Raw genomic sequence first — 20,613 nt, 5'->3', positions numbered from 1 at the left:
CAATTTGCAAATAGTCAATACGCTATTATTAATTACAGTTACCATACTGTACAGGAGATCTCCAGAAGTTATTCATCCTGTCTAACTGAAACTTTGTACCATTTGGCCAAGAGTTCACCATTCCTGCCCCCAACCTCCCAGTCCCTGGTAACCACGATTCTACTCTCTTCTTCTATGAATTCCAAAAACAAAAACAAAATTTTTTGAGATGGACTCTCAGTGCAATCTCAGCTCACTGCAACCTCTGCTTCCCAGGTTCAAGCGATTCTCCTATCTCAGCCTCCTGAGTAACTGGGATTATAGGCATGCACCACCACGTCTGGCTAATTTTTTGCATTTTTAGTAGAGATGGGGGGGGGGGGTTTCACCATGTTGGCCAGGCTGGTCTCGAACTCCTGACCTCAAGTGATCCACCTGCCTCGGCCTCCCAAAGTGCTGGGATTACAGGCATGAGTCAACACGCCCAGCCTGTGAGTTCAAATTTTTTAGAGTCCACATATGAGTGAAATTAGTCTTTCTGTGCCTGTTACTTCACTTAGCATAACATCCCCTAGGTTCATCCGTGTTGTTGCAAATGACAGGATTTCACTTTTCAAGGCTGTATAGTATTCCATTGTGTATATACACTACATGTTCTTTATCCATTCATCTGTTGGTGGGCACTTAGGTTGCTTACACACCTTAGCTATTGTAAATAATGCTGCAAGAAACATGGGAGTGCAGATATCTCTTTGCGACCCAAGTTCCATAGAGTTTTGTTGTTTTTTTGTTTAATCTCAATTGAGAGCAAAGTAAGATGAAATGGAGCCTAATGGCCACTGAAGCACTTCTTGCTAGACAGGAAGAGATTCCTGGAAGCTATTTAGCCTCATCAGAGAGCGCAAGTAATATCCTTCTCAGAATAGAAAAATATTGAACTTTATGGAGGTATAATTAATATACAACAAAATGCACTCCTTTGTTGGGTGGAGCTCAATTAGTTTTGACAAATGAATACATTCATGTAACTACTACTGCAATCAAGATTTAGCACATTTTCATCACCCCAAGAATTTCTTCTTGCCTATCTACAGTCCACTTGGACCCCAAGTGATTCTGTCATTACATGTTAATTTTGCTTATTCTAGAATTTTATATAACGGAATCACAATATGTACTCTTCTGTGTTTGGTGGTGTTTTGCTCACTCATATTGTTGCATATACCCATAATTTGTTCATTTTTATTACTGAGTATAATATTGTATATTATAGCTTTAAAAAATCTGTTCACTTGTAGATAGACATTTTAGTTGTTTCCAGGTTGTGAACATGATAAAGTTGCATTGTGTGCAAGTCTTTGTGTGAATATATGTTTTCCTTTCTTTTGGGTAAATACCTAGCAGTGAAATTGCTGGGTGGTTAGGTAAGAAACTTTCAAGAAATTGGCAAATAGCTTTTAAAAATAGCTGTACCATTTTACATTCCCACAAACAGTGTGAGTTCAGGTATTCTACCTCTGTATTAATCAAAGGTCTTCAAAGAAACAGAACCAATAGGAGATTCTATATATGTATATAATTTATTATGGGAATTGGCTTACACAGTTACAGAGGCCAAGAAGTTGTCTGCAAGCTGGAGAACCAAGAAAGCCAGTAGTGAGTTAGGAGGTCTAACAGTCAGGAGTACTCTTGTCCAAAGACAGTGAAGATGGGTGTCCCAGTTTAAACAGAGAGTGAATTTGCCCTCAGTTTTTTGTTGTTGTTGTTGTTCTATCTGAGTCCTCAATGGATGGAACAATGCCTGCCTACATTGAAGGGTGATTTTCTTTATTTTCTACCAAGTCAAAGGTTAATGTCTTCTGGAAATATCCTCACAGACATACCAGAAAAAGTTATACCAGCTATCTGGCATCCCTTAGCCCAGTCAAGTTAACCCATAAAATTAACCATCACAACATTCTCACCAACAGTTGATATTTGCAGTAGACAAAATAATAGCTCCCAAAGGATGTCCATGTTCTAATCCCCAAAACCTGTAAATATGTTACCTTACATGGCAAAAGGGACTTTGTAGATGTGAATAAGAATCTTTTATTTTTTTAGGATTTTTTTTTTAGAGAGGACTCTTCTGTGTTGTCCATGCTGAAGTCCAGTGGTGCAATCATGGCTCACTGTAGCCTCAACCTCCGGGCTCAAGCGATCCTCCCACTGGGACTACAGGCACGCACTATCATGCCTGGCTATTTATTTTATTTTACTTTTTGTAGAGAGAGGGTCTTGCTGTGTTACCCAGGCTACTCTCGAACTCCTGAGCTCAAGTGATCCTCCCACCTTGGCCTCCCAAAGTGTTGGGACTATAGGTGTGAGCCACCATGCCCAGCCTGGTTAAGGATCTTGAGATGAAGAGATTATCCAGATGAGCCGAAATAATCATAAAGGTCCTTAAAAGATGGAAAGTGGAGGCAGAAGAGTTAGAGGAGATGTGAGGATGAAAACAGGTCAGAGTGATGTAGTCATCTGCTAAGGAATGAGGGCACCACTAAAAAAATTAAAAAGTCAAAGAATAGGTTTTCTCTTAAAGCTTCCAGAAGGAATGCAGCTCTGCAGACAGCTTGATTTTAGCCCTATAAGCTCCATTTCAGATGTCTCACCTCAAGAACTGTAAGGCAATAAGTTTGTGTTGTAAGTGTGTGGTAATTTATTATGGCAGCAATAGGAAACTAATACATTTTGTTTGTCTTTTTAATTTTAGTAATTCAATGAATACATATTGTATCTCAGAATGGTTTTAATTTGTGTGTATCTATCTAATGATGTCAAGTGTCTTTTAGGAGCCCTTCATATATTTCCTGTGAAATGTCTGCTCAAGTCTTTTGTCCATTTTAACTGGATTGTCTTATGATTTAGTTGCAAGAGTTCTTTATATGTCTTGGATACAAATCCTTTGCTAATATATGAATTGGGACTATTTTCTCCCAGTATTTGGCTTACATTTTCTTAATGATGCCTTTCAAAGGGAAGATATTTTTAATTGTGATGAAATCCAATGTATCGATTTTTAACTTTTTATGCTTTATGCTTTTTTAGTCTAACAAATTTTTGACTATCCTCAAATGGCAGGAATTTGGATGTAGGTTCTTTTCTAAAAGTTCTATAATTTCAACTTCAAAATTTACTTCCTTGAACTTTTTAACATGAGTTGAGATGCTTGGTATGAAGCCAGAGACTTTGTTGACTTTCAGAGAATCTTTTCATGCAATCTTAAAACTGCATTAATTCTGTCTCTGGGTGATAGACACTAAAGCAGTCACTTCAGCACTTTGGGAGGCCGAGGTAGGCGGATCACCTGAGGTCAGGAGTCTGAGACCAGTCTGGCCAACACAGTGAAACCTCATGTCTACCAAAAATACAAAAAATAGCTGGGCGTGGTAGTGTGCATCTATAATTCAAGCTACTAGGGAGGCTGAGGCAGGAGAATCGCTTGAGCCTAAGAGGTGGAGGTTGCAGTGAGCCAAGATCACACCACTGCACCCCAGCCTGAGCGACAGAGCAAGATTCCATCTCAAAAACAAAAACAAAAAAAAAGAGAGAGAGAGAGAAAAATATATGAAAATAGCATTTTTTGCCCAGTACTCTTTCTGACTACTGAAACATAAACTAGCATTTACTGCATTGTGATGCTGTGCTACACAAACTTTCCTCATCTATAAAACTCGGTTCATTTCATAGATGAGGAAGCTGAGATTCACAGAGTTTAATTACCTGCTATAGATTACACAAGTATAATCAGTCCAGAATTTAAGTTCCTGTCTCATGGATATACTTTGAACTTTCTCATTTGATGGCATGACTTCTTACTCTTCAAATATATTACCCTTCTTTTTCTATGAAAAATGTTATTGCTCTAAAGTCAAAATGCATTAACCATTTTAAATATGGGCTCTTTCTTCTCAAGCGCCTGTCAGATTATGAAGGGGACAATCCAATGTTCCTCTTTTCTTCCCTTAGGGGCAGGGATTTTTGGCACGGTTTGTATCTCCATTGTCCTATTTCACTTCTGTGAAGAGCAAAGGCAATTGATGGATCAATGCTTGGAGCAAAATGCAGAGAATATGCATTTTGTATATTCTCTGCATTTTGCAAAGAATGCAAAGAATCACTTCTTTGGCAGTGATTAGTCTCTGACATTCTAAAAATGGATGAGCAGAGGGATTAGCCTTTATGCAGTTGGGACCCTGAAAAGCAAGTATTAGTTTGGTGTAAAAGTAATTGAAGTTGTACCATTACTTTCAATGGCAAAACTGCAAATGCTTTTGCACCAACCTACATATACACGAGCATACATAGACATTGAGGAATGTATATCACTACACAAACCCACCACACCATGTTTATTGGGGGAAGGATTGCCGAGGATCTTTTCTGTGTCCTCTTGGGAGATACGGGAGTGGTAGAAACAGGCCCCTACATGGTGAACATACTTATCAGGTGGCATTCTGACCCTCTCACTGCCCTACTGTGGCTTTCAGGTTAATTTATTAATTCTCAGAGTTCAATTTTCTATTTTAGTGACAGAAGCAGTATTGTTTATGTGCTAAACTGACTCCCTATTTACTAACCCTGTGATTTTGAACAATTTGCTTTATTTCTCTGTGTCTCATTTTCTCATCTGTAAAATGTAGCTGCCATGACACTGATCCAACATGGTTGTGATAAGGATTTAATGAATTAAGATGGGTAAAGCTCATGAATGCTGCTTTACCTATATACCCATTGCCTGGCATATAGCAAGGGCTCAATAAATATCTTTAGTTATAGAACAATCATACATACTTGTGTGTGTGTGTATGTATATGTGTGTGTGTGTGTATATATGTGTGTGTGTACCTATATATTTTTCTAAAATGGGACAGAACTGCTTGGTCGTCCTTTTCCATGTAACAAACATAGTAATATAAATAAAGTAATAGTAGGGAAAAAAAATCTTACAACAGTCCCATAAAGTACTGAGGCACAGAGAAGTTAAATGTACTGCCCATGTTTACAGAATTCAAAATGATTACACAGATTACACAATACCTCTTTATTTTCCTGTCCAGATCTGATAGCTTTAGGTGAAGCGGGGAGAATGAGTCATAACTGGCAGGTATGGGAGGGGGGCTAATATCTCTGGCTGCTTTGCCTTAAACACATGATTTATTCTACCCAGCAGTGGCTGAGCTGAACCTCGAAAACAAGTTTGCCTCGTTATACACACGCTCACTCTGCTGCTCGGCCTTCTTAGCACCACACACGGTCAGGAACCCTCACTCAACAGTGAGATGTTTGTGGGTTTGCTGGTTGACACCAGAAAGGAGAGTGTGGTGACAAAAGGAGCTAAGGTGAGAGTAGGGTGTTTCAAAAGCAAATACTGCCTTCTTTACAAGCTTGCCAACTCTCAGAGGAAAGACTGTGATTCTGTCTTTGTGGACCACGGAAGTTCCCTGCACCTTTGTCTATTACAGGACTGTCTTGTCTTATTCATCTGAATGCCCCTAGCGCCCACCCCAGAGCCTGGTGAATGGTCAGTGTTCCATAACTGTTGAATGGTACTGGACACTAACCATCTTAGCCCTGGAAAGAGCTTAGTGGTCTGAGTTGGAGGAAAGCTCAGAAATAATAACACCTGAACTCCTGCTGGATACAGGAATCTCCTTGCATTATAAATCAAAGAATGTAGTAGTTTGGAGCATAGCATCTGGAAACAGACTTTCCTGGGTTTAAGTCTCAGCTCCATCATCCCAAATCCTGTAAATATGGGCAGTTTCTTTAACTTCTCTGTGCCTCAGTACTTTATAAGGATATTGTAAGATTTTTTTCCCAACGATTACTTTATTTATATTACTATGCTTGTTACAAAGAAAAAGACAACCAAGCAATTTTGCCCCATTTCAGAAAAAGTTTCCAATCAACACCAATTATATGGTGATAAATAACTGGAATGGTGGCACCTTTGGGTCAAGACTGGCAAGGAAAATGCTATGGTTCATCTCCAACAAGAATATGGCACCTTGGCCAGCACAGGTCACTCTAAAACTGAGTCCTTAGTGCTGGGCCCAGATTTGGATCTCTTCTCTGAAGCTAGCAAGTCAGGTAAAATAATTGGGTTTTTAAAAAAGAAGTTTAAAATGAAGCTCAAGTTAAAAACCCATGCTCTTGACATATTTCCTTTCAAATTTTATGTAAAACATACTTTTCCACTTTAATAGCCCAGATTTTTTTCTTTACACAGCCCATCACAGAGTTGCAGACAGACTCTTCTGCCTTAAGATGTAAACATAGGGAAAAATTAATGGCATCTACATAATATTCTTTCCACACTCTGTCATTATATGGAAAATAAAAAAAATTTTTTTTAAAAAAGAAAGAAAGGTTCCATCTTAGATTCTCACAACCTCTTGTTACACAGTTTATGAACCTGACTCTGATGCTAAGCTGGCAGTGTGTATAAGCAGATTTTTGTTTTCAGTGAAGGAAACCTGGGAAAAGATGGATTGAGCTCATTTTCTTCCAAGAGTTATTGAATGGTACATGTTCCTCAAAGCCCTCATTCTCTCAAACTAGAGCACATTTCAGGATCACACAGCCTTCCTTATAATGCTGGCTGTCTTCAGTGGCAAACTCACAGATCCATCCCAGTTGACTGTTGCAGTTTTTATAGCTCACATCTTGAACCATGTGGCAGCCAGTGAGCATGATCTGATCTTGAACTTCACCATACTATAGGTTAACTACTTTGTGACAAAGAAATGCCCTGCTAGTGGTGCCTGTGCACCTAGTAGAGATGAATTGAGTTCTGAGCCATTGGTCAGGATTATATCACAGTTTGCACAAGAAAACAGATGGGTACTGCCAATATGATCAAGGAAAATTCTGTCCATTTTTAGAGCTGAAGTTTTAAAAACCTGCATAGGTGAGTAGAATAAAGGGGCTGCAAGAGCACACCAATCCTCCCAACAGCAAGTGAAAGGTAGGACACAACCCACAGTGGGCGTAACTGGGCTGACCTGGGCTTCCCCTGAAGCTGGGTTGTGATACTGTAAGATTTTAATAAGATAATATATGTAGCTTATTTAAAACAATGCCTGGTACATAGGAAGTGCTCAATGAATGCTGACCTCCTCCTCTTCCTCTTTCTTCCTTTTCCTTCTCCTCTTTCTTCTTCTTCCTTTTCTCCTCCTCATCACTCTCTTCCTCTTCTTCATCTGGCTTCTGCTTGGAAATCCTCAATGACAGAGATACACTGAGACAAACCTACCTTCTCTTAATTTCCATTCATTGATCTCCAACCTTTCTTCCCATGAAGGCTTTCAGATAGCCAAAGATAGCTATTAGGTACGTCCAGAGCCTTCTGTAAAGTCACACATCTACACTTCTCTCTAATCATGTTTTCTCATTCCATGTGATATCCAGATTTTTTTCCATTTGTTTAAAGCCTTTTCATTGCCCATGGGTGATGCCTTAGTGGCACATGATCCTAATGCAGTTAGTTCAGGAAGAAGGAAGTGTGGGCTTTTTTCTTCTCCAACATAGGCATGATTCCAACTCAAACATAGTTTCTTGGATCTCTTTGAAGAGGTAGAGGTTATGAACAGGGTGTCTACCTAGCTATTATCACTCATTATACCTGTCCCCTTCATCACCCCCCCAACACACATGCACATTCACCCTGAATCTCTGCTCTTTTTACTAGGGTTGAGGTGTGAGGTTCTGTATGACATAACTCCTCCTTCCCCCATTATGGCTGCTGTGACACTCTGAGAGAGGACCAAGTGGGTGCTGGCCATTCTGCACTTCTTTTAGTGCCACCAAAAACATCTTCAATACTTGAAGCAGAGTAAGAGCTGTGAACTAGCAGAGTGATCCAGAAATCCCCCTATGCTAAATCCTACATAGCAGCCAGTGATCCAGGGAGACCTGGCTTGACTTAGCAGGAGGGATCCGCAGCAGACAGTGAGTGATGCCCATTCTGAACCTGCAGTTTTATGCCTCTGTTCCCCTGGTGCTTGGGTACTTGACTTTTACAGCTTCTCTCCTGAGCTGCGCTATTCCTCCATCTTGCCTCCCTGTTGTGCTCCACCCATTGCTGATTCCTGCTTGTCTTGCCAACCTCAGCTCTCCCCACACCTTAAAACACCTATGCTCAACGGTTTGCTTTTCTTCATATATTTTAGGCTCTAGTACCTGGTTCCCCTTCAGGCATTAAGCTCCTTTAATAATAACTAACAATTTTGGAGCAAGAATTGTCAGTGAAAAAAAAAATTAACATTTACTCAGCATTTACTATTTGCTAAACTAAGTGCTTTACATGAAACATGTCATCTAAACCTCACAAAGACTCTCTAATATAAGGTAGCTCATGTTATTGGCTATTTGTTATATGTTAATATATTTTATGTGTTATTTTATATATATGTGTGTGTGTATGTGTGTGTGTGTATATATATATGTTATATGTTATTGGTTATAAGAAAATAAAATGGGGGCCAGGTGCGGTGGCTCGCACCTGTAATCTTAGCACTTTGAGAGGCCAAGGTGGGTAGATTGCTTGAGCCCAGGAGTTCCAAGACCAGGCTGTCCAACATGGTGAAAACCCCATCTCTACAAAAATTACAAAACCTAGCTAGGGGTGGTGGTATACACCTGTAGTCCCAGCTACTCAGGAGGCCTGATGTGGGAGGATCACTTGAGCCCAGGAGGTGGAGGTTGCAGTGAGCCGAGATCACATCACTGCACTTCAAATCCTATCTCAAAAATAAAATAAAATAAAATAAAATAAAATAATAGGGTTTGAGAGGTTAGATAGCTTGTGGGAGAACTGAGGTGGATACCCAGTATCTCTGAGTCCAAACTGTAATGCTTCTCCAAGCAGGAATCCTCCAGTCATTAACAATAATTCCCTCCCACAGGGTATCTTGGGATTCCAACAGGAAAGAAGAACCACTGTCAGTTATGAAACAAGGGATTTATTATGAAATTTAGACCTTACATAATTATGGAAGAAGCCAAGAAAGTGAAAGTGCCACTGGAGAGTTGAAAGATCAGAGCAAGAGTAAGTAACAGTCATGCATGTCCCACTGCAGAAATGAAACTGCGATGGCAAGCTCATGGGAAGCCCGTGAGAAACTGCCACCACTGCCAACATATGGTGATAGGCCTGGACCCTCAGACCACTGTTGATCAGTGGGGTCAACAGTTGGAACATAGGTAGAATGTAGAGCAGATGGCAGCAAGGACAAACTGGAACTTGCCAACACCTCTGCATCTGTCATCATGTCTAATCACAATGACTTTCAGAGGTAATCATGCTGCTTTAGTCTTTCAAATCTCATGCACATTTCTTTTTTGACAACTCCAATCCAGAACCATATAGGGAGGGGGACTCTGGGAAATATACTTCCAGGTTAATCAAGTTGACATATGCAAACTATCCTGCCTTAGTCTGTCTTGTGCTTTCATAAAAGAATACCTGAGACTGAGGTAATGTATAAAGATTAGAAATGTATTGGCTTATGGTTCTGGAGGCTAGGAAGTCCAAGATGGAAAGGCTGGCATTTAGCAAGGGCCTTCTTGCTAAGTCATCTCATAGTGGAAGGGAACAGGGGGCTGGGGACCAGGGACCAAACTCACCCCTTTAGAATGAACCCAATCTTGTGGGTTTGTATTAATCAATTCATGAGGGTAGAGCCCTCATGGCCTAATCACCTCTCACTAGACCTCACCTCTCAACACAGTTGCAATGGACATTAAGTTACCAATGCATGGTTTTTGCAGGGGGCACATTTAAACCATAAATGTGCAAACTTCTTCCCATGTATTATCCTCAAAAGCAGCAGGGGCTGTTATCTACTGAAGATCCCATGCATTATCTATGATTCTTAGGGTACAATAATGCTTACAAAATCTAAGTATTTATTGGTTCACTTGCAATTCAAAAACTTAGTATGTGGCTGTTATTCATTTACTTTCTTTTTCCTATTTTAGAAGATCAGAGGAAGGCTTACCATTTTAGTGCTCAACATTAGTTTAAAATAAAAAATAAAGTTAATTTAAAAAAATTCATTACAGACAGAGAAGATGATAAATTTTTCCAGCATCAATGCATAGATAACAATTAATGCTTGACATAGATTCTATTTAAAACAAAATAATGTTTTAAAAAATCCTTCAGTAGTGGTATGCTAAGGATTCCAACAAAGCCAAACAGCTTCAGGCATAGGATGAATCATCTAATTTGTTTGTCAAGGCTCATTCAGCTGCAAAGGGCTGTACTTTCATGCAGGGAGAATTTCTAATGGCAGCTTTCTGGTAGCAGGCATCACACCACCAGAATGACACTAGCAGCTCACCACCAAAACCAGTTTGGACAAGTGAGAATGACCCTTGGGCAAACTCCTTAACAGCTGATTTATGGGTATATTAGTCAGCTCTGGCTGTCATAATAAAATATCACATACTGATGGCTTAATAGAAATGTTTTCCCCATAGTTCTGGAGGCTGAAAGTACAAGACTGGGGTCCCAGCATGATCAGGTTCTGATGAGGTCTCTCTTTCTTGCTTACATATGGCTGCCTTCTTGCTGTGTCCTCCCATGATGGAGAGAGAGAGGTTGGGGTGGGGAGGAGAGAGTGCATGAGCTCTGGTGTCTCTTCCTTTTCTTACCAGTGCACTAATCCCAACCCATCATGAAGACCTACCCTTGTGACCTCATCTAAACTTAATTACCTCCCATACCATCACAATGAGCACTGGAGTTAGAGCTCCTATATCTGAATTTGGTGGTGGGACACAATTCAGTCCATAGCAACAGGCATTTCAGACAGACCTGGAACCTTGAAGTTCTCAGGTTTCCTGCCAGCCTGACTGGACCCAGAGTCTGTACACTGAATCCACTGTCTTCTGCCTTGGCTCAACATTCTTCTCTTATTGGTTTTAATGTCACCAGGCTAAGAAATTCTCTTCCAGCCAAGAATCTGATTTTTTTTTCAACATGCAAATCCCCATGGATATTTAGAGGGGAAAAAAGCAGCCTTCCATGAGTGTAAGGCATAGGGCAGAAGGAGGCAGGTGCCCTGAGATGAGCAGATCTGTCCCCTACCTAGAGACACCATTCAATCACTCATTATACAATTATTTTGAGCATCTTCTCTGGACTAAGCACTGTGCTAGATGATGTGGGTACTATGGAGAATAACATAGATGACTCACATCTTGATGCAATGGACTGAATGTTCGTGTCCCCCAAAATTCATATGTTGAAATCCTAATTCCCAATATTATGGTATTAGGAGGAGGGGTCTTTGGGAAGTGACTAGGTCATGAGGGTAGAGCCCTCATGAATGGGATTAGTACCTTATAAAAGAGACCCCAGAGACTCTCTTACTCTCCTCCCAACAGGAGAGGATACAATGAAAAGATGGAAAGTGTGCAACCTGGAAGAGAACCCTTGCCAGAACCTGACCATGACCATGCTGGCACTCTAATCTCAGACTTTTCAGCCTTCAGAACTGTAGGAAATAAGTTTCTGCTGTTTATAAGCCACCTAGTCTATGGTGCATTTGTTAGAGCTGCACAAACTGACTAAGACACTGCACAATGCCAATTTCAGATACTCTGTCACATTTTGCAGGCTAATAAATTCTTGTCTGTTAGACCTTTGTCTGCCATTGTGAATTTGGAAAATAGAGTGACGTATTTATTCCTCTATATTTTCTCCTTTCACATTCTCTCATCCTCATCCTACTATAGGCCTCTGTGGCATCATCTAAGTAAATTAGAGAGCAGGGACCTATGCTTTATCGCCAGTTCCCTAAAATTCTTTTCTTGTCATTGGCTTTTGGAAAGGCAAGACTGAGAGCAGCAATGTCCTCCGGTGGTAAAAAACTGCAGTCACAATGTCTTACTGCCCGGAACCAGGAGATACCTCTCTCAAGTCTTTCACAGGCTCAGATTTTAAGTCTCCTTGGCAGTTTCTCCCTCTCCCTCTCCCCCTCCCTCCTTCCCTCTGCCCCTCTCTCTTTTGAGATGGAGTCTGGCTCTGTCTCCTGAGCTGGAGTGCAGTGGTGCGATCATGGCTCACTGCAGCCTAGACCTTTTGGGCTCAAGTGATCCTTCTACTTCAGCCACTTGAGTAGTTGGGACTATAGGCATGCACCACCATGCCTGGCTTTTTTTTTTTTTTTTTTTTTTTTTGGTAGAGAAGAGGGCTCATTATGTTGCCCAGGCTGGTCTCAAACTCCTGGGCTCAAGCGATTTTCCTGCCTCAGCCTCCCAAAGTACTGGGATTGCAGGCATGAGCCACCGTGCTCAGCCCACTATCTCTCTCACTTAAACAAACAAACAAACAAACAAAAGAGATGGTGATGTGGATTCAGGTGGGACAGAGATCTGAAAGCACCTCAGAACCAGCAATTGCTCTGATCAGAGTGACCCCACATTGATCCCTTTTCACTTAGACATTTCCAAACTCCAGCTTCTTGGAGGCAGTGGTTGATATATTTGGTTCTTTACTGGGATTCTAGCACAGGGCTGTCCAATCTTTTCATTTCCCTAGACCACATTGGAAGAAGAAATGTCTTGGGCCACACACACTAATGATAGTTAATAAGCTAAAAAAAAATTACAAAAAAATCTCATAATGTTTTAAGAAAGTTTACAAATTTGTGTTGGGTTGCATTCAAAGCCATCTTGGGTGACATGTGGCCCGTGGGCCACGGATTGGACAAGCTTGTCTAATAGATGGTTCAGTTGAACCTTTAATTAAACATGTTTCCCAAACTCAATTGGACCTTCAGTGTCCGTTTCAATAGTACTTGTCACACTTTAATGGACCTTATTGTTGAATTGCTAGATGATGATCTTCAGCAACCAGTTGAGTTTGGAAAACATGGGCCAATCCACCACTGGTTCACAAACTGGGTCTTTCTCCTTTCTCCTAAGATAGCTACATCAAAACTTCTCTGTTCTTCTCAAAGGGCTGATACCCTTTTACAATCCAAAAATGATCAGGTCATTCATCCAAGAATGATCAGATCACTCTGTCCTTAGAGCCCTTCTGCAGCTCCCCATTGCCTTGGGATAGAGCTCCGCTCAGCACCTTCGCTCACCTGGCCTCTAACAGCTTCAGCTCTCTGTGCCTCTCTAGTCTTGCCCCTGTCATTTCCTAACAATGTGCTCTGTGCTTTCTTCAGTCTTTGCAACTCATCAAGTTCTTGCCTCTAAGCTTTCATACCAATGTGCTGCTGCTTTAATTTAGGATGATCCTCACCTTCCCCACACCCTAGCTGGCCTTCAGGTATCATTTTTCTTGTACTTCATGCAGGAAAACTTCTCCCCCTTCCTTCAGTAGGCTAATTATCCATGGTATGTGCTCCTATGGCACAATGAACTTCCTTTTCAATAGCACTCGTCACACTTTAATGGACCTTATTGTTGAACTGCTAGATGATGAGCTCTACTAGATGATGAGCTTCCAGTAGGCAGGGATTGCATTGTTCTCTGATGCTTCCCTACTGCCGAATACAGAGCATTACACACAGTAGGCAATCACTACACAACCAACTCAGTGAATGGACTAATCATGCAGGATCACAGAAAGTTTGAAAAATTGCGGCAAAAATCACTCATAATGCCATTTTTCTAATAGGACCATTTTCATTTTTGCTTATTTCCTTCTCTTCCTCCTTCCACCAAATATTCATGTCTTTAAAGAGTTGCAGTCATTATGCACTTATAATGTGGTTTTTTGCTTCTAACTTCACATTTTTACTAAGTTACACATAATGAGACTTAAGAATTGGAGCTCATCTTTGTCCTACAAGCAGCACAGGGCTCTGTCAGAAGAAATGTAAATAAGAGGGAAAAGAATACATGTGATACATTATTGCATTTATTCTAGGCTGTGCTCTGGCTTTTCCCAAACTCTGGACAAGCAGGCATGGACTCTTATGTAGGGTAACGACTTGTGTGGCAGGCTTGGATTGTACATGGTCTGTAACAAGACAAAAATGCAAGGTACCTTCAAATAATTTGATTTTCTCCCTTCCTCCCATCCTCTCTTTCTCTCATTTTTAAAAATGATAAAAACTACTCAATAGCATAGATGGGTTCTTTCAGGTTAGGGAGGAACTATGGAGTCAAGCAGTCCTAGATTTTAAATACTGCCCCTTTGCCTGCTAACTTCGGGAAACTCAAACCCTCTAAGCTCCAGTTTTCTTATTTGTATGATGAGGATAATAGTAGTATCTGCCTCATAGTGGGATTGTGAAGTGTAAATGAAATCATGCATATGAAGTGCTGAGCACAGTGCCTGGCACATAGTAAACGCTCAATAAATGATAGTTATTTTAGTTTTTATCCATAAGCAGATGGATCTCTCTAGCATTTCTCAGGAAACTAACCACTGTTAAGTGGATAGATCTCTGATGTTCTTATGCTATAGAGAGGACACCATATAAAAACTGCTGAAGTGAAGAGCAGTTTGAACACAAATACCTGCAATCCAGATCATCTGTCCCTTCTCCGTCTATGCAGGCTCATATGTTAAACCACTGTCCAAGACACATCTTCCTGGCTGGTGGACACATAGGTCTCTTGCTGGCCCTTAGTTTCATTTGCTCTGGGAAAAGGCTGCCTGTCTCCAAACTTATTCTTCAAATTGGATGAAAATCCTATGAGTTATTTTCAGTGATGTGATAACAGTCTCACAGATTGAAACATTATTTATTTATATTATTGATGGAGTACTTTTTCTATTCAACTCTAAAACGCATGCACACACAACAGAGTTTCACTTTGGAATAGCTTTTGCTCTTTGCTCCCTTCACATGGCTAGGTCAGTTCATAAAGCAATTTTTTTTTTTTTTTTTTTTTTTTTTTTTTTTTTTGAGACAGAGTCTCGTCCTATTGCCCAGGCTGGAGTACAATGGCATGATCTTGGCTCACTGCAACCTCCGCCTTCCAGGTTCAAGTGATTCTCCTACTTTAGCCTCCCAAGTAGCTGGGATTACAGGCACGTGCCACCTCACCCAGCTAATTTTTTGTATCTTTAGTAGAGACAGGGTTTCACCATGTTGGCCAGGCTGGTCTCGAACTCCTGACTTCATGATCCACCTGCCTCGGACTCCCAAAGTGCTGGGATTACAGGTGTGATCCACCGTGCCTGGCCTAAAATAATTATATCTTAAGATAGAAAGAAACTGTATGGTACAGCCTCTGTTTCGGTATGGGGGAGAAAAGTCATGTTCCTTCTTTCTGCTGTGCTTAATGTGTTCATTGAATACACATTTACAGATAAATTCTTGAAAATCAAGATAAAAGGATAAAGGAATGCTAAGCACAGCCTTAAGATCTCAGAGCCAAATGAGAGAGACCCATGCATTTGCAGTAAACTATCTTCATGTGAAAAATGCTATGTTTGGAGCTGGTATATAGTAAAAAGAGAACTCAATTAAGAATGCTATTATCTTATTTACCAAATTTAATATGCTATTGATAAGAAGATGAACTCCAATTTTAGAAATTGTGTCTTAGGTCAAGTTTCCCAGAGATAGACCTGAGACCAACATTCATGTGCAACTCACTAATTAGGAAGGGCTCCCAGCAGAACCCAATAAGGGAATAAGGAAAGCAGGCCAGGGAAGGGGAGGAAGCCAAGCACAGTCCCACAGACAGCAGCTGCAGCTTTATTCCACAGGGGGAACTCTGGGGTGGAAGTTGCATCTCAGAGTCTGTCCTGATTTGGGGCAGGGAACTGGACTTTCATACTTCTGCACTAGTCCTGGGCCAAGGATGCCCGGGCATATTATATTTCAGCTCTCTGCTCTGGGCAGCCCGAGAGTAGTCTTTTGAAGAGAATAGCAAGGGCAGACAGTTGGAAGCAGAAGCCCACATTCATATGAGAGGTGCACAGGAATGGTACAAAGAATCCAAGAGGATCTGGGCAGAACACCAACAATGTTTGCTACAGAAAATAGGATGTGAGCAGATGCGCATCTTAAGAACAGTAGAATAGCAATGGAGGAAATGGGCATCAGTGTATGTTTCACAGAGGAAGTCGGGTGGCCTTGAAAGATCAGCAGAAGAAATGTTTCAGTCAGGGGGGATATGGTGAGCAATGTGAGAGGATCAATGTGAGACCAATGAGAAGACAGAAGGGAAGGCCCCATGAGTAGACTGCTATCACTGGCTGTGTCCAACTTCTGAGGCAGAGAAGCTGAAGCCACCTTAGAGCGACCTTCTGTTGGAAACGCTGATTGGTTGATTCTTACTTTGATCCAGGGTCATTTCTTGAGTCCTTTGAGGCCAGCTTCTACTCCAAGGTGACATGCCACAACTAGGGCAAGATGATGATGGCTGAAGCAAAGCCCTCAAATGTAGGCTGTAGTAGAGCTGGGAGGGCTAAGCCATGCAAAAAGTTTCAACTTTGTCCTGTAAGGTCCAAGGAATCTTGGAAGGTTTCTATACTAAGGAGTGATATAATCTGACCTGTGCTTAAAAAGGGTGACCCTGGCTAAGATGCCTCCACATGTGCTTTACTAGAATGGGTACTTTTCTTTTTAACCTTTATTGTGGGACTTCTCTCCCTACAGACATCTTTCTATCCCTATCTGTCTTAGTGTCCTTGGACTGCCATAAAAGAATATATCATGTGCTGGGTGGTTTAAGAAACAAATTTATTTTTATACAGTTCTAAAGGCTGGAAGTCTGAGATCAGGGTGCCAGGTCAGGTTCTGGTGAGCGTCCTCTCCCTGGTCTGTGGATGACCACCTTCTCCATGTGTGTTCATGTGGCTTTTCCTCGGTGTGGGTGAGCAGAGAGAAAGAGAGAGACAGACAGAGACACACAGAGAGAAAGCAAGAGCACCTTCCTGTCTCTCTTCCTCTTCTTCTAAGGACACTAATTGTGTCAGATCAGGGCCCTACCCTTATGGATGTATTAGTTTATTCTCACGCTGCTATGAATAAATACCCAAGACCAGGTAATTTATAAAGGAAAGAGGTTTAATTGACTCACAGTTCCATATGGCTAGAAAGGCCTCAGGAAACTTACAATCATGGCAGAAGGTAAGGGGGAGGCAGGCATCTTCTTCACATGGTGGCAGGTGAGAGAATGAGAGCTGAGCAAAGCTAATAAAACCATCAGATCCTGTGAGAACTCACTCACTATCATGAGAACAGCATGGGGGAAACTGCTCCCATGATTAAGTTATCTCCACCTGGTCCCATCCTTGACACGTGGGGATTACTACGATTCAAGGCGAGATTTGAGGTGGGGACACAGAGTCAAACCATATCACTTCCTTTAACCGTAATTGCTTTTGTAAAGGCTCTATCTCCAAATACAGTCACACTGGGGGGTTAGAGCTTCAACATATGAATTTTGAGAGGACATAAATGTTCAGTCTATAGCATCACCCCATAGATTTCTTAAATAGTTGGAAATATCCCAGAGGCTTACTTGCATCATAAGAGCAGTCAAGGCTTAGCAACAGCAGGTAAATTTAAGAGTTACTTCAGCCCGGCTATTGACCTCATGTGATTATCTCCTTTAACCTATCCAGACCATCAGTTTATCTCAGTTAAATTTGTACTGCCATGGCACGTATATTGGGGGAAAAAAATGTGCTACTTAGATTTCCCAAGCAATTTGTATTTCATCTCCTAAAGCTGACACAGGGAGTTTATCAGGCCCAGAGTTCAAATTCTGGCTTTCCAGCTGATCATTATGGAACTGACTTCCTTGCTGGCTTTAGCATCTGGAGTTGCAACAGATACCTTGGTGCCTGAAACATGCTTATGAAATCTATGAAACCACAAGCCAGCTGTCCAGTTCCAATGTGAAGCAACATTTACTCTTGGGCTACAGTGCCTTGATTGTGGCACGTCACCTTGGAGGAGGAACTGGCCTCATCAGACACAAGAAATGAGTCTCAGGTCCCATGAAGTGGCTCATGCTTGTATCCCAACACTTTGGGAAGCCCAGATGGGAGAACTGCTTGAGGCTAGGAGTTCAAGACAAACCTGGGCAACAAAGTGAGAGCCTATCTCTACAAAATTGAAAAACTTAGCTGGGCATGGTGATGCACTCCTGTAGTCCCACCTACTAGAGAGGCTGAGGTGGAAGGATTGCTTGAGCCCAGGACGTTGATAATGCAGTGAGCTATGATGGCACCACTGCACTCCAGCCTGGGGGACAGAGAGTGACCCTGTCTCTAAAATTAAGAAAAAAAGAGAAAGAAATGAGTCTAAGTCAAAATAAAGAGCAACTCGTTTCCAACAGAAGGTCATTCTAAGGTGAAAATTAAGGCAAAAAATGTAAAAAGATAGATTTTATAAACATTTTTACTTCAGCTTTGTTGGTTTATCCTAATAACTTTCCTATCTTTTTTAACAGATTTCTTTAAATTAAGCATATTTGCAATTTAAATGGCAAAAACATTATGTAGCTATTAATTACTATATATACTTGATCTATAATAAATTCTAAAACACTAAACACTAAATAACCAAACACTAAATATAGAAAACACTAAACAGCCAAAATGAGACCATCTCCATCCAAAAACATAAATAAAAACCAGGCATACCCTGTAAACAATATTCTGCATTATTCCTTCTCTCCAAAACTATATTTAAGTTTGGTTCTTGATATTTTTCACTATGTTCTCCCAACTGTTGTGTGGGTTCAGCCATGCTTTAAAAATATAGGTTTTTTCAGATCTTTTTCTGATTACAAAAGCATATATTTTTATGTCAAGAAATTTGAAAAATTTAGATAAGCATAAAGAATAAAACATCTATAGCCACAGTTAATATTTTGCTGCCTTGTTTTAATTTCTACATGTAACACTCACTCATTTATTCATTCATTAATTCATTCATCATTTACTCATGTTTCCAACAATTATATTTATGGAGCTCTCGAGAGGAGCTTACATTCTAGTGGAGAGAGGGAAAAATAAACTAGTAAATCAAAAGATAAAAGATTGGGTGGTGATGAGTTCTATGGTAAAAGTAAAGCAGGTGATATGGTATCAAGTACTACTTAAGTTGAATCCTGAATGATAGGAAGCAGCTAGCTTTGTGAAGATCTAAAAAAAGAACAGTCCAGGCTGGAGGGACAGCTGGTACAAAGCCTTAGAAATACAAGTACCCTTTAGCCAGAAATCCCGCTTGTAAGAATGTGCTTGTAAGTATGCAAAGAAATCATTATACAGATAACAGATATAAATAGATGATAACTAGCTAGCTAGCTAGATATAACCACACTGTTGTTTATAGTAACAAATGGCTACAAACAATCTATCACTAGGAATTTGTTGAATGCTTCATGGTGCTTCCATAAAATGGATCATATTCCAGTTGCTAAAAAATGAACTGGGTCTTTCTCTACATGCTGACATGGAAAGATCTCTAAATGGTAACTTAGGATCCCAGGCTGCTTGTGTCCAGTGGTTCTGCCATTCACTAGAGCCTACTTGAAATCCTCCAATGAGTTCCTGCATTTGGTTCTCCAACCAGCAGAGAGAGAGATTATGAGGAGGTTGCACAAGAAGGTTCAGAAGCCAGGCCTGGATGGGCTACACATCATGTCTACCCACATTCCATGAAGTCTCATGGCCCCACCTACATGGTATGGAGGCTAGGAAATGTGGAGGAGCACTTGTGTATTAGTTTCCTATTGCTGCTGTAACAAATGTAGTGGCTTGAAACAACCTAAATGTATTATTTTACAGTTCTATAGTTTGGAAGTCCAACATAGATCTCACTTGCTCAAATCAAGGTGTTGCCAGGATGGCATTCCTTGTGGAGGCTTTAGGTTAGAATCTGTTTCGTTGTATTTTTCAGCTTCTAAAGGTTGCCCACACTCAATGGGTTGTGACCTTCTTCCTCTCTTTTGAAAGCCAGCCAGCAACACTGTATTTCTTATCAATACTGACACCTTACCTACTGAATGTTGCTTTGGTTCTAAGATTCAGGGCTTTGTGTTTCTGTGGTTATTTTATTATATGCATCTCTTCCCAACTGTATGTTCAGAGACATCTCATTGGTAGCTTGAAGTGGCATGGTGGTCTTCAGTATGTAGATATTGGGGTGGGTCATTATTCTAGCATACTGCTTGACATGGTCATTTAGTGAGATTTCAGGATGAACAGGTATGTTCTACAGCTTTTAGTATCCCCATCAACCAAAAACCAATTAATTTCTACCTGTTATCAAAGAAGAAATGCTTTAATTGGTCATTGCCAATTTTGTTTTAGCTTTAGTTTTTTTCCTAGAATATCAGAACAGGGATCTTCTTCTCTTTGATTCATTGATGGATTCCAATAGCCTAACAACACATGATAGATGTTCAGTAAATGTTTGTAGAGTAAATAAATAAGATCTGCCTGAAGCTAAGGCCACTGTCTTCCTGGTAGGTGATTCCACCAGGCTTTCTCCATCATTTGTATTACAAAACCTTTGTAGGAAAAGAGTTAAGCTCCTTTCAATAACTCTTTCTTCTGCATCCTCATAGTAATTTACAAAATACCTATAAGGGTGGCAATTATCTATGTTATGGTAATTTATCTTATTATATACATATGTGATTCTT

The 20,613-nt window shown here is 40.6% G+C and overlaps 1 pseudogene; it reads right to left on the bottom strand.

The window, feature by feature from the left end:
- Positions 1-6,483: 6,483 nt before the first annotated feature.
- On the bottom strand, positions 6,484-6,950 carry LOC119619777 (protein yippee-like 5; annotated as a pseudogene).
- Between the last annotated feature and the right edge of the window lie 13,663 nt (positions 6,951-20,613).

Source organism: Chlorocebus sabaeus, chromosome 25 (assembly GCF_047675955.1).
Source record: "Chlorocebus sabaeus isolate Y175 chromosome 25, mChlSab1.0.hap1, whole genome shotgun sequence".
NCBI classification, from domain to species: domain Eukaryota; kingdom Metazoa; phylum Chordata; class Mammalia; order Primates; family Cercopithecidae; genus Chlorocebus; species Chlorocebus sabaeus.
The sequence above is the reverse complement of the archived record's forward strand: the minus strand, read 5'-3'. Positions and strand labels throughout refer to the sequence as shown.